The 15,195-nt window shown below is 44.5% G+C and overlaps 1 protein-coding gene across 1 annotated transcript in view; it reads right to left on the reverse strand.

Moving 5' to 3' along the window:
- Positions 1–15,195, reverse strand: part of SEMA5A (semaphorin 5A) — a 411,791-nt gene that overhangs the window by 239,987 nt on the left and 156,609 nt on the right.

Raw genomic sequence — 15,195 nt, forward strand, 5'->3', positions numbered from 1 at the left:
TGTAATGTTGAATTTTCCAGTAGCTACTTTTAAAAAATGTTAAGAAGCAGATAGAATTAATTTTCAACAACAGAGTTCATTTAACACAATATACCCAAGATATCGTTGAACAAGTTATCAGCATAAAGATTACTGAGATATCTTCATTTCGTGTGTGTGTTCTAAGCCCTTGAAATCCAGGGTGCATTTTATACTACTGCGCATCTCAAGTGGGACAAGCCACGTTCCAAATGCTAGATAGCAAACCACAGATAGTGGCTACTCTTGTGGACACCGCATATATAAAGCATTAATAGGACTTCCTTGGCAATATAGAGGTGATATTCTTTTGAATCCATTATTAAAAAGCAAATTAATTCTGGGTCTTCTCAGAACCAACTACCAGAACACTGCAACTGAACCAGACAGATTCCAGCAAAACCATCCTCATCCACCCAGTCATTAAAGAAAGCGACAAGGTCCTCGGAGTTCGGCTGATTTGAGTTTGAATCGCAGATGCAGAACTTTTATCTGTGGAACTGTGGGACCACTTCCAGTTGCCTCATTTTTTTAAAACTATAAAACAGAGAGAAAATAAGGAAACGATAGCTCGTGTCGAGAAGACTGTGTAAATTAACTCCCGCGAAGCCCTCGGCAGAGTAGCTAAAGCACAAGAAGGTCTCAGAAAATACCAGCTCCCGCCCACTCCGCTCTAGGCAGGAAGGGTGGTTTCCACTTGCCTCGCAATTTGACCATGAGGATGGCCCTACTCTATCTTTTGACAACGCCCTGAGCACCCAGCAGAACGTCCGTCACCAACCTCAGCCTCTTCGTAGAACTACCTCTAATTTCATGCAATCGCAGCCTACCCGCCAAGGGAGTGGAAGCCTTGCCAAATTCAGGAATGTCAAGGATAACTATTCAAAACTAACTGAAAAGGTAACATTTGTTGTCAGAAATCTATTGATCGAGTGAGAGATTGTTCAGTGATCAGTTCACTCGGCAGGTCTGGGGTGTTCAAATCCTGCAAATTCCAAAGAAGAGTTTGGTCCCTGACAACCTCCTGGGACGATCTCTTAGATCATCTCTAAGACCGTGGGATACCCTGCCTGAGAGGGGTACCTTTGTATACCTTGGGGTCTTGATTCAGGCCGGATCCTCTCTGCTGCTATGTGATTGATGGTGGGGTCCTTTGCCCATGAATATCAGCTTGACTTAGAGACTGAGTAATGAAGGTCGGCCACATGGGTGTCCCGTGCCTATTGACTGACCAAAGAAACAAAATAAAACTCTGGACACTGAGGCTCACGTGGGAGTCTCTGGTTGGCAATATTCCATACATTTGCCACACATCATTGTGAAGAAAACTGAGTGTTATCTCGACGATTCCACTGGGAGAGAACACACAGAAGCTCATGCTTGGTCTTTCTCGGCCTTCGCGCCTTGTACCTTTGTTAATTTCAAGTTGTACCCTTTTTCTGTAAGAAACCATACCTATGGGTATAACAACTTTTTGAGATATGTGAGTCTTTCTAGTGAAGTCATTGAACCTGAGGGTGGTTTGGGGAACCCCTAACTCAAAGGTTATTGCTTTTGTGATGATCCTCAGTAAATGAAATAATAAAGCCCATATAAATATTCCTAGAAGCTATTCATATACAGACATGTTGGTTTGGATGAGTCAGAAATACAAAGAAATCATTCTCACTTTATCAGGGGATTATTTAACCTTCGAATCTGAGAAGAATTCCTGTTCCCTTGAAGAACATCAGAACCTCCTGGGTGGCCAACCTTCAGCTAATCCCAAGGGGCAATGCTTTCCTAGGATCAAGCTCACCAAATTCTTCATACGAGTCGTAACAGACATATGGCTGGAAAACAGGTAACTGTCATTCGTAATACAAATAGTACATTTCTTTGTGCTCTTTCTTCGCATATTGTACAGCCCCCAGCCACCCTGTTTTGTTTGTTTGTTTGTTTGTTTGTTTGTTTTTTCCAAACCAGCCCAAGAAATTTCTCTACTTCGGAATTTTTACCTTATAGTCTTCCACGGAAACCAACAAGATGCCAATAGATTAACAGAAGCAAGCAGACATTCTATCACATTATCCATTGTTCTACTGAATGATTAACACTGACATTCAAAGAAGAAAGGCAAAGAGCAATCTGCCTTGGGTAAATCTTTTAGGGGGGTTGGAAAGAAGGAGAGTCACCAGTCTTCCAGTTCTCTTGTGAAATTCGCACGCACAGGTAAAAGCACGTTCCTGTGACCTCCCAGACACACAGAGTCACTGAACACCTTTGGAAGGCAATCTAATCTCGAGTGGCAAACTGTGCTCTGCTGGCGCCGGCTTCGTCTGCCTGCAAGTCAGCCCGGGCCACGGCACATGGCCTTTGCCTGGCGGCCAGCTCCTCTCAGTCTCAACTGCTCTTCACTTCTCTTCCATTGTCCTCCAACACAGATCCCTTAGTCACGCCACAACCAGCTCCTCACCTCCCTCGTTGCTAACACGATTCCATACTTCCTGAGTGATCGCTCCAGCTTCCCTCTGCTCTCAAACAAACACAGCAGGCAGGGAGCCACTCGAGAGTGGTGCGCACGATTGTTAATATCTGCGTTCAAATATGTAGTGTAACGGGCCTCGAATGCATACGTGATGAATATCATATTGAAAGCTACAAGGCATAAGGCAGTCCCAGAATCTATCTGTAACCTTCCTTAATGGCCATCACTAGCCATTTTCTATGCCTCTGGTCCACTAGAGATGCTGCCTGCAGAATATATCATGGTTGGTGATTATGTTTAAGTAACACTTATTAATTACATTCTCCCATTCTTCTAAGTGTTTTACATATGAACCAATTTATATACAAATAACCTTGTGAATTTATTAAAAGAAGCTATCTTTAATATTTATAGAGCATAATTTTAAGTGTCTAGATTCTAGAACAAGGATCAGCAAATCATGATCCATGGGCCAAATCCAGCTCATCACTTGCTTTTTTATAAATAAATTCATTACCCATTTGTTTACATATATTCTGTGGCTGCATTAATGCTATGTTAGCATAGTTGAATACAGATTGCATGACTTCCAGGGCCTAAAAGATTTACTACATGGCCCTTTACAGGAAAAAAAAAAAAAAGTGTGCCAATCTCTACTCTAGAATATCATAGAGTAAGAGCTCAGTAAATATGTATTACAGATAATTAAATATACAAAGTATAATCTTTTAGTAACAGAGACATAAAATAACACACAATCTTTAAGTAAGGAAGAACCTCGGGATGTGTCCATGGAAATGCCTCAGTTTATCAAGGAGAATTCTGGAGTCCGGAAAAGCAAAGGGACTTAGAGTCACCCAGCCAGACATCGGCACAGCCTGGTCTAGACAGAGCCCCTGCTCCCTTGCCATACATGATTCACTATATGTCACATGGCATCAATAAGTAACAGCATTTCCAGAATATTTTACTCCATTAAGTTTATACGGCCAAGTATCTTTCAACTAAAACGGAAAAGGCATACAGGAAAATCATTACCCCACTCACGGGCAAAAGTTGAGTGTTCTGTGCTCGGTCACACAAAATCATCTTGAAACCCCAGCTAATTACTACACTTCCATTTCCCCTGAGAGAAAAAGCAAACCTTCTGGAATTTCTAGCACGGCCTATTAGCTGATGTTATCTACAGTCTCATGAAATGTACACGCCTCTCTCGCAGGCTTACTTAGGTACCGGTGGCCTCAAGACAAACACTCAAGATGTTAGACTAAAAAATAAAAGCATGTGTCTTCAATGCAAAACGAAGCTGACATTTATGGCTTGAGGGTTTTGCTTTTCAGCAGAGGTGGATTTCTCCCTTCGCCCGGCACCCCACACCTTCAAATCACCGACCCCGACAAAGACAGGCTCACAGTGGGGTGTGGTCACAGGAGATACGGAAAATAAATGCCATGTTTCCTTTCGTTTTGCCCAGTTTGGTTTACTGCGGTGAAGATGTGGTTGTTTTTGTTTCTGGGGACTAAGCTGGCCTGGACCATGACCTGGTGACCACACAGCTGCTCTCCAGGCTCCCAGCACACAGAAAGCCACAGACTGGACAGACTGGGAGCTGTTGTTATGAACTCCTTGCAGAGAATTGTGAATTTGGTGTCACAGTCATTTCTAATCTCGTTTGCAATTTTTCTTAACGAGTTCATACGCGCATTTCCTGATGTATCCCAAACAACCTCGGAGGCCCTTCCTGCTCTGTGCCCAATTTTCATGGCATTTATCATGGTCAAGTCTAATCACTTGCTCGATGCCAGTAATGTTTTCTCACTGGACCACCCACCGCCAGGCCTTTGTTCAGAGAACACACCTATCGACTCTGGGCCTGGCCCGTTCTTGGAACTGGAGCTACTGCAGGAAAATAAACAGACAAGGATCTTCTTCTCATTAGTGAGGAGGACAGAATCGATAAAACAAGTGATAAGGGCCATGATGTAAATGAGATAGGACGGCTTTTTAGAGTGTGGCATGGAGCGACCTGATACAGAGTTCCCAGGGATGGTCACTCTGCTGAGGTGCCATTAAGCTGAGACCTGAGTGATGAGAAGAAGCCACACTGGGAGAGGGCATTCCAGGAGAGGCAGCCGTCTGGGGAGAGGCCCTGAGTGAGGGTGAACTGGGGGTAACAGAGCAACAGAAACAGGGCAGGTGTGTGAGAGACGAGGCCAGGTGAGCCGGGAGGCAGGCGGGGCCAGGTCACGGTGAGTCTCGCTGGTCAAGGTGAAACACTTAGATTTCACTCTTTGGCAGCAACTGGAAAACCCATGCTGTAAAGGGCCAGATAGTATTTTAGGCTTGGCAGGCCATATGGTCTCTGTCACAGCCACTCTGCCGTTGTCACCATAGACAAACGTAGAGCAGCGGGTGTGCTGCGTTCCAGTAAGAGGACCTCACGGTCACTGGGGACAGGCCCCATTTGGCTGCGGGCTGGAGTCTTTGCCAACCCCTGTTCCGTGGCACGACTCCTTGCCAGGGTAAGGGGAGCACGAGCCCCTTTGCCTTTTTAAAGCTCCCGCGGCCACTGTGTGTGGAATGGACCACAGGCGACACGGAACACAGGATGTGGGATACACTCAGCAGTCCAGCAGCAGTGGGGAGGGGCAGACTTGGGAAGTGTTTTGACCCGACTGGAGAAATAAGGACGTGAAATGAAGGTGGATACCAACGTTTTCCACTGGAGCCACGCGACCTCTGAGGCCATCCATTTCTGAGACAGGAGAGATTGAAGGAGAAATAGGTGTGGGGGGTTGAAGAAGAAGCCAACAGATCTTTCGGGGACGCCTAAGTGGAGACCCCCGCAGGGAACCCCAGTGGAGCGCTGGGCAGGTGCAGGGGGCAGCTCTGGAGGTGGAAACGCGATCTCCATCAACGCACGGATGCTGCTGAACGCAGTTCTTGTAGAGCTATTAAAGGAAGCAGGTCGGAACGGGAAGCAAACGGGCCTCCACACCGGAAGTCGGGAAGAGTACTTGGGGAACGTCGAGCATGCAGAAATGAACGGACCGGCTCCATCTTCTTTCTGAGCAGGGTCTCGTCATTCCTCTTTAATCATCTGCAGCTCGTACAGTGCACTGTAGAATTTCAGAGCTAAGAGCCGTGACGGTATTGATCTCAGAATAAATTTGACTGTTTAACCCCAATCCTGAGCCGTTTGTCTGCATATGTTTTTTAAGTGGCTCCCAATGGGATAATGTTTCTCGTGCCACAAATATAAACTCAAAGCTCCACCTTCACCCCGATTCTTCCCCCCAGAAATGACAGCTTAGAGTCCCAGTGAAGTCCCTGCCTCACTGAAGATGCATTTCCTCTCCGTGGGGTCCCTCCAAAAACAGAGGCTCTGTTGGTGGGAATTAGATGAGTAGCCGACATGCTCTGTGAGCCAGTTACTAGGTATTTGCTCTGATTCGCTTCTGCCTTCCCGTCAACCCGCTTTATGAGCATGAGCAGGAAAAGAGGCTAGCGTCTGTGCCGTGCGAATTGAAGAAAGTTTAGCTCTGCTTGTCCTGCCTCAGGGTACAGAATGTAACAGATGTTACAGTAACTACAGTTTTTTTTTATGCGTTAACAACAATGAAGGAGGTGGGGTGGGCCGACGTGTAGACTCTTTGGATTCCAAAATCAGACAAAAGGGAAAAAAAGACTTTGCACACAGTTATCAGAAAGTGCCAGTGGAAAAGAACCCCCACGGAGTTCAAAGGGACAGGAACCAGTTCAATGGCCTCAGGAACCCACTCGGTGTGCGAGCAGGCTCTGCAGGCGATGGCATCAAGCACATCATGCCTTTGTATCATTCTCTTTGTTTGCAACAGGTGTTGAAAAAAATTCACTGAGTGACACAGATTCTGAAGTGGACCAGAACGGCGAATTAACACTGTCCCGAAAAGCCACTTCCTATTAAGAACAGGATGACAAGTCACTGGGTAGCTATAGAATTGCCTTCCTGCAGGGGCCTCTGGGGTGGGCTTGCTTTGTCCCCTCCATGGAGGCTCCCGTGCACCCTATGACATGACCGCCCAGAGTCCTCCGGACCATGCCACTGAACCCAACAAGAAAAAGCCCAGAACGAGGGGGAGGCGGGAGCTGGCAAGACGTAGAGAGTCGTTTCTTATGAAAACTCATTCTTCTACCTGAGTCCATTCGCACAGGGCTTCGGCCGATCGCAACCTGGAGGTCACACGTGTGGCCCAAGTGTCATCTCATGAATTATAACTGTCCAGGAGCCATCAAAAATCTCATTTCATTTTACCGTTCACTCTCCATTTAACTAACTTTTCATAATTCTAATTCTATTTTTGATATACTAGACCTATTCAACTTAATGCCATACAGAGTTTTCAGTGCTCTTCATGAAAAGATGAACGCCGGGCTGTGTCCACTACGGGCTGTGTCCAGTACGGGCTGTGTCCACTACAGGCTGTGTGGTCCCTGCTCAGGGACCACTGCAGCGCGTTCTATCTTCATAAGCAGAGAGAGAAAAGTCAAGTTGATTACACATGGTCAGTATAATAACACTGCCCTCCTGGAAGGCCTATAATTAGCAAGGGCTGTTTGCACAAACAGGACCCACCAAGCTGATGACGCCAGCTCGGGCGAGCTCCGTTTTTCCCACTAGTTATAAACATTTCTATTTTTGTTCTTCCCCAAACATAAACACTTCTGCACTACAGATGCCCAGGGACAGGAGAGCCGGACGATATCTTTATAAACTCTGAGGAAAAATAGAAGCTTCTTTTCAAATGCCGAGTTTGTTCAAAGGATTAGGGTGATAGCGGGGAGGAGGGACTGTTACCCATGAAGCAGCCCTTTACCTGGCGACGTCAAGATGAGACACTCACGCCAGCGCCCCCCCGACCGTGCGAGGAGCTGGACTCAGGGGAGACCGCAGAGGGCCCACCCCACGCCCGGTGCAAAGGAGAGGCGCCAGGGGGTCTTTCGTGTCTTAAAAGATAAAAGGCAATTACTGATCGCCACACCGTGCACTATTAATGTTGATGAATACTTACTGATTAATTTTTAATCTCACTTTTTAAACTGTTTAACATTATTGGGCAGGAATTATGAGAATGCCTTTCCCGAGGCTGAAATTCAACTAAAACAGAAAGAAGTGTCGGATTTCAGTTCATCGGGCTAAAGGCAGCAGATCATCTTTGCACAACTGCAGTGACACCCGCCTCCATCCATACATGCAACCCTGTTGCTTCCTCTTCTTTAACCTGCTTCCCTCTGTCCTCAGGGCTGTGACCTTGGTTTGGGCCACCATTGTCTGTCATCTGCACAGCTGGTCACCTGGCTATGCCGATAGTCTCTCCCTGGGTGCCTTAGTCCCCTGCCTGTGACTCCGTACCAACTTCCTCAGATGAAACTTCAGCAACAGCACAGAGGACGGGGTCCTTCCCACCCTGACCCCACTCTGTCTGCGTCCAGCACACACTTTGGGTTTCAACTATACCAAGGACTTCTGGTCCTGGGACTGTCCAGCACCCCTCTCATCTCCCTTTGCTCGCCCGATGTCTGTCCCCTGTCCTTCAGGTGCCAGCGGTGCGGACGGCTCCTTAGACAGGACGGAGGGCCCCGCCCACGTGCACGCATCGCACAAGCTTTGCTCGTTCAGGCCCCGTGACCCATCGTTCGACCCGCCTATTCACACACCTGTTCACACACCTGTCTTCGCACTTTTTATCCTCTCTGACGCAAAAGCCGACGCAAAGGATGCACTCGCTCACTCGATAATAAAAAGATCCTTAGTGAGAGAGTGAATGCTGGTTCAGTGAATCACCGATTGAAGAGACGTCAATCAAAGGTAAATGAGCGAACTCTGCTCAAAGGGCCGGCCCACTCTATGATGAAAGCAATGAAACGAACCCGAGACCAAGCTGTGGCGGTTAGACTAGAGTTCTCTGGCCTAGGTTTGGGGTGCTCTGTTACTCTGTAGTATCATAAATACATCTGGGAACTAGAAAAGAAGTCTGTGATTTGCGGTACTGAGGTATACGATGAGCTATTTTTATCTCAAAACGTTTTGATTCAAGGAGCAACACACTGGCTCAGAGCTTCTTGTGACTATGGCAGCCAGCGGGGCTAAGGGAAGCTTGTCATGTTACTCTGATGACAGGGACACAGATATGTGGGCCAGGGTGCGAGGGCGTCCCCTCCCAATCTGGCCCCTGGCTCGTCAGCACAGCAACCCACACACACACACACACACACACACACGGATCTAGACATGCACAAAAGGCAGGAAGAGCACACCAAAGGCTTTGTAGACTTTGTGGACTTGTATAAAAACTAAAAGACACGATGTCCATAAGGGACTCAGTCAATATCCGTTGTCGAGTTGTGGCTTTGCCTGCGGGGCACGGCTGGGGTTGGAGACGGCCACCGTCTGCTTCGTTCGTAACGCAGTGCGATGAGCGGCACTGTTTTCATCCAGCAGACTCACTTTGCGACACACAGGCCAGAGAAGCGAATTGCCAACGTGTTCGATGGACAGCAAATTGGTGACGAGTTTGACATCCACAGAATCTAAAATGCGTCTTTTCTCAAATGGAATACACGACATAACTCTTATACCTATAATAATTATTCAACTACCCTCACTCTTGCCTCCTTCTTTAAAATTTTTAAATTTTCATCAATCCAACGTATTCTGTCTTTATGTTTGGCACCATCTCACGTCAGTTTGTTCGGCAGTGACGTATCCACGTTAGCATAGCTATTTCCTTGAAGATGAGGGAAAAAGAAATAAAAAACATAGAAAAAGTCACCCTCTGAGGGCAAAAAGTCCACCGAGTTACGTCAGGACCAACAGGGCGAGAGAGGCGGGAACAACCTGAAATCCAAGACCGCAATGATCTGAAAATTATTCCCCAGACATCACTTTACAGTTGATTCTCTGAAGGTCAACATAACAGATTTGAGGATTGTTATCTTCATTTTATAGAAGGTTAATGAGAGATTGTTTTTATTAAGTTTTTAAATTCAAGATAAACAACTGTGACATCATCTGTCAGCAATGGCCTTGGAGCCCTTTGGGCAGTTCAATGAACTTTTCATCATATGAACCACCATTCATCCCTGTAATGGTCACCATCGTTCGTCTGCACTGTTTAGACAGTATTCTGAGTTAGCATCCAGTACAGGCTCACGCACTTAGCGATGATGCATAGAGAGCTTTCCACAGGGATGGAATTTCGATTCTCTTAGCAACCTGACAGAGTACAGCAAGTAAGATCTTAAGAGATTTGACAGATTGAATATATTCCAAAAGACAGAACATTTTAATAGTCCAAAGATCAAAATACATATATTAAGAATATAAAGGCAACTGTAAAGAGAGGTGAGATTCAGAGCTAGAGACCCAGGAAAGAAAAACTATCTCAATAATATTCTCCAAAACAAATAAATTTTTATTACACCCCATACCTTACTTTTTATAACAAGACAATAGCTACCAAAAGTAATGAAGCTTTAGTATACATTCTCGAAGAGTTTTATTTCAGATGATGGCGAAAATAATAAAATTGCGGTGAAGACAATAACACCAGTATTGGTATGTATTGATTTCATCCCATATTCTAAGAACTACGCCAAGCAATAAAGTATTTTTTTTATATACGTTCCTGAATCTTTGAAAAAGCCTTGAAGGCAGATATTATTATTCATATTATTCATGTAAGAAAACTAGAATTCTCTAAGAGCTAAAGGGCAGAGAAGAATACGAACCGTGAATGATGAATACTTTTTATTTTATAATTTTCTCTATCAGTCTTTGATTTATCTTTTTAATGTCTGATTTTATATTTTCTTCATCTTATCAGAGAGAAAGCTCTTGGAAAGTGGAGAATTAACTATAAAATCATTCTCTCCATCCATATCTATGAAGTCCTTGCTTGGGGTACAACAATAAATAAAACAGAAATCTCACCCTCTAAAAATCCAGATCTATACAGAATCATGTGTTTTCTTCATTGAAAATAGAAGAATATATGGCTCTTTTTAGAGATAAAGGCAGAAAGTGATCAAAATTAGACCACGGTAACTCTAATTTTTCTGTGATATAAGACTAAGTCACATATACCTTACATGAGTTCTAGCTAAGTATTAAAATGAATTTCTTAGTCTGAATTCAAATATGGATTAATTTATTCCTAAATACAATATTCCCACAGCTTTCCTCAGATTTTTTTTCCAATCATGCTAATCTTCTTCACGACATCTATTTTCGGTCACATCTATGCCATGGCCTCCTGCTCTGCCCATCCCGAGTCTACTTCTGTATCTCTTGCACGATTTAAAATCTTCTGGGAGTCAAGCTCCTCCATGAGCTGGGGGTATAAGCCCCACAGTGACAGCGTCTGTGGACTTGCTTAGAGCCACCAATCGTCTCCTCGGCGTCCGCCTGAACGCTGAGCTCATCTCCAGTAAGAGTGGTCTCCACAAGGGCCACGGCCCAGGAACCGCGCAAGCAATGCTAGGGGGAGGAAAGCTAGGGCCCCCCAGAGTCACGTGTCAGTTGTCAACTTCTTGGCTTGGGGCTCCGCCCTCGCAAGGGCATTACATGTTCGGGTCTCCCAGGGGAGCCCACAGAGCAGGTTTGGTATTCCAACTTCTCCTTCATGAGTCGGTTTCCATCCATCGCCAGCTTCCCTCCCTCTACCTATGGGGGTGCTACGTGGTTCTTTCGGACTTCCGCTTCTCAGGCAGGACAGCTCATTGTGGCTTGCAGTTTGAAACAGGAAGCTGAGTCTCTGCTCTCCCTGCCCATCAGCAACTGCCCCCCACACGCTTTTCCCATCTCTAAGCATGTTTTAAAAGCCTAGACCCTAAGGCCTTTCAGCTTGGATTCCTACTGAGGATTCCAGATTTGACTCCTTTTAATATCTATCCCCTGGGGCTTTCCCTTTCCTGCTTTGGGGACATTTTTAATGCCATTATATGAGGGTAAGGGATTTCCCCACGGACTCAGCCTGCTGTTTTGCTGAAAATCTTTTATAAAAACTATTCATGTTCTCACATCAGTCCCCTCGTAACTGGGACTACTACCTCAAATGAACAAAGAGAATGAATTGAGTGCTCGCCCAACATTTTCATGTTGATAAATATTAACATTTTAAATCTTCAGGGAAAAGGCATATAATTCGAAACCCCTACTTTCTATTTTACATCTGCCTTTTCAAAATAGAATTTAACCTACTAAAGTAAATCTCATTTAACTGCTAATTATATCCCGAAAAAAGAGAACATAAAAACCCAAGCGAACACGAAGTTAATCTACTCGCCCGAGGGTGCTGGGACCAGCCACACACATCGTAATCTCTTTATTAGGCCCCTATGCCAGATAAACGCCACATGTGAGCCGATTTCAGTGGTTGGTTACTGAGGTTAAAGCAGGAACGCATTAGTCTCCAACTCAAGTCTTAATTTTTATGTGCAAAACCATCTGAAAATGCTTAGAGGAGAAAAGCTGACCGCACCAGAAACCACTGGGCACCTCACCTGGCCCCGAGGGAGTCCTCAGCAGGATTTCTTAGTGCCTGCCCGATCGTCTGGGCATGCTGTTAGTAACTGTGTCTCATATTTTCGTTTTTAATTTTTACCTCTTTTAATATGAAAAATTAAAAAATCCACCAACTAAAGACCACAGGACTCTGCCGTCCATTTCGTTAGAGCAGAATCGTTCACGAGAGCTCAAAATCGCGCTCGGTTCTTTGGATAGTACTTCGTGCGGTTGTGCAGCCAGAGGGAGTTTGGTCACAGACTCTAAAAGGCACAAGTCCCTGTAATCGACAATGAACAAATACGGCACGCAGGAAATTACAGCAAAGCACCGATCTAATCTTTTCTGTTTCGCTCTGTCTGAGGACGACTGGGGTACCACGCAGGCACCCTGGTCCGTTCATGCTCCACAGATCATAAACACAGAGCGGCGAGGCAGATGTGGTCATGGGCCGGATTTGCCCTGAAAAACAGTGACGGCCACTCCCCCACCGACTGCAGTAGAAGAACGAGGTCACAATTACGTGGGAGGGCAGGAGCAGGTCAAAAAGCAAACTGCTGGAATGAGAGACGTTCTAGAAGGTCACGTGGTCGAACTGGCTGCACCCGAGCTCCAGCACCAGCGGATGTGTTTGCTTGGCTCGAAGTCACAGGAGGAGTTGTTGGTGCGTAATAGAATTACACATCCTTTGGGAGGTATCTTTCTCTCACTCGGAGTGTGAAATTCTTGGCAATATCAACCGAAGCTTCAGATAGGTATGAAGGCCGAGGAATCCCAGAGCGTTTGCGAATTACAAAATGAACCGCAGATGGAATATCAGCCAACTACACTGCTCCCGCCCCCTGACCCCCCACCGCCCAGCAACACTTAATGGTTCTGGCCGAGAGACACAGACCTGCAAAGGGTCAGCTGCTCAGCTGCAGCGAAGACTGTTTTTAATTCATGCAGTGAGATGACGGAACTAAAAAATAAAATAAATTAAAATGGCATCTCAAGTGGCCAGAATAAAACGGGGTCTACGGGAGTAAGGAGGGTGTGAGGCTGGATGTAGCTGAGAGAAACAGCGTTTTATTGGTTGCTTCGAGAAAAGAGTTGCTGAAAAGAAAAACAAAAGCTGGATGTTCAGATTTGGCTCAGGAGGAAGGGGAGTCTTAAATAGGAACGGTAATGATAAACACATTGAAGGTTCACTAGAACCTTCTTGATTTTACTTCCACTGCTGTGTACATTAACTTTTCTCCTAGCAGGCATCTTTAACAACCAACTATGTGAATTTATTATTTCCATATGTTCTTCCCTTTTTCCCCCTAAATTTCAAACATTGCCCTCAAGAGCTTTCAAAAGCTGAATTAAATCAGAGAAGACACTGAACAATTTTGTGCAGACATCTTTGCGATGGAAGAATTTATATCTTATAAATGGTGTGAATAATACATTTGGCCCTTAATACAAACTTATTTTACAACCTTGTTTGAAATTCCTACTACACATTTATATTAGTCAAGCTTCACAGGTCTAGACAAAAATTTTTCCTATGACATTTTCACCAGAGGAGAGTTACTTCTACTCAAAAAAAAAAAAAATCCTGATAGAACTTTAAAGCTTTCCCTTGTAGAGATGGCTTGCCTTTATCATGCCCCTTGAGGGGGCGGAGGGAAGCTTAAGAGGTTTCAAATAAACAGCTTATCAACATTAACTAGTAGTTAATCGGACCAAATAGAATGAGATTAAAATTGTAAGAAGGCTGAATTCTTTTGTGCCAGCTTCATACTGCATGATTATCAGTTCTTTGAGAGTCTTTCTCAAAGACAGTCAGATCGCATTGTCCATTTCAAGAGGAAAGGCACCAACAGATCATTGTCTTCTCAACCATTTTTTAAATTTAAAATCATTCAAGAATATTTCTTTTAAAATAAAAAATACGAAAATGGGAAATTCTTGCTGTTCTTCACGGTATCTCAGATTTGGTTGGGTACAATTTGCTAGGGTAAGTTTCCTGTTTCTTGTCAAGAGAGTGTCTAGTCAGTTTTTCCGTCAAAGAGAGTATTTTGAATATTGGCTGTTCAGAAAGAAACACAAGATAGCACTGTTTATTAACCAGAGTTTTAGAAAACTGAGAGACAGACATATTCCACGGAGCAGATATAAGGACACACACTTATGAATATTCATGGGCAAGATACACCAGAACCGATTACACAGCTATGGAGACAAGGCTGGCTGCCCGTCCTTCCTTGCTAATAGGACGAATTTTGTTAAACATCAGGACTGGGACAAGAGTGAGGCCGGTGAGGTCCTCACCTATAGCGCCAAATTTAAGAGGGTGCCAAAAAACTCACGTATCAAAATAATACTATAATGCAATATCTTTAAAGTTCTAAATTAATGCAAAAAGAAAAAAACACACAAAAAACCCACGGTGAACAAACTATCCACATTTTTAATAAAGACATCAGAACTCCAACAGGGGTTGGCAGGAGATTGTACTGATCCGGTCTTTATTTAAAATCCAGGTAGTCTGTTCATCATGAATTTTGTTTTGTCATCAATATTGATTCTTTTTAAAGATTGCATTAATAGATTATTTATCTTGCTCGCTAAATTTTGGGGGCTCCTCACCTCCCTCTATTCCCTGGCCTACAAGACTCAGGGGTTAAATGATGACTTTCTCATTCCCATCTGCCAGATGCTTCCTTTCCCCCTCTACCTAGAGGCAGACATGTGACATAGCTCAAGCCACTTGGATGTAAACAATTCTGCACATGAGAGATTTTGCCTTTGTTGTTGATTTCTGATATGAAACAGATGAGTAAAGAAGTTGATTACCCTCCATCCGCCCACTACTGCCTGTCTTCAAATGCGGCCAGCAGCCATCCAAACGTGAAATAAAAACAAAAAGCAAAAGCCAACTCCATGAAGAGGACCGGGTCTTGCTGACACTTCTGAACCAACCCTAGAGAGACTAACTCTTTATTTCTTATTAGGGAACAGTAAATATCCACATGATGTAAACCACTATTAGGTCGGTTATCTGTTACTTGCAGTCGGGATAGTTTTCATTGATTTTGTAAGTTTATTAGCCAGTGAGCTTTCAGAGTAAGAGTTTCTAAACTTCACTGCACTGATAATTTAAAATATATATTGATATTTCACATCTGAATTGTTT

Source organism: Pteropus alecto, unplaced genomic scaffold, assembly GCF_000325575.1.
Source record: "Pteropus alecto unplaced genomic scaffold, ASM32557v1 scaffold66, whole genome shotgun sequence".
NCBI lineage: Eukaryota > Metazoa > Chordata > Mammalia > Chiroptera > Pteropodidae > Pteropus > Pteropus alecto.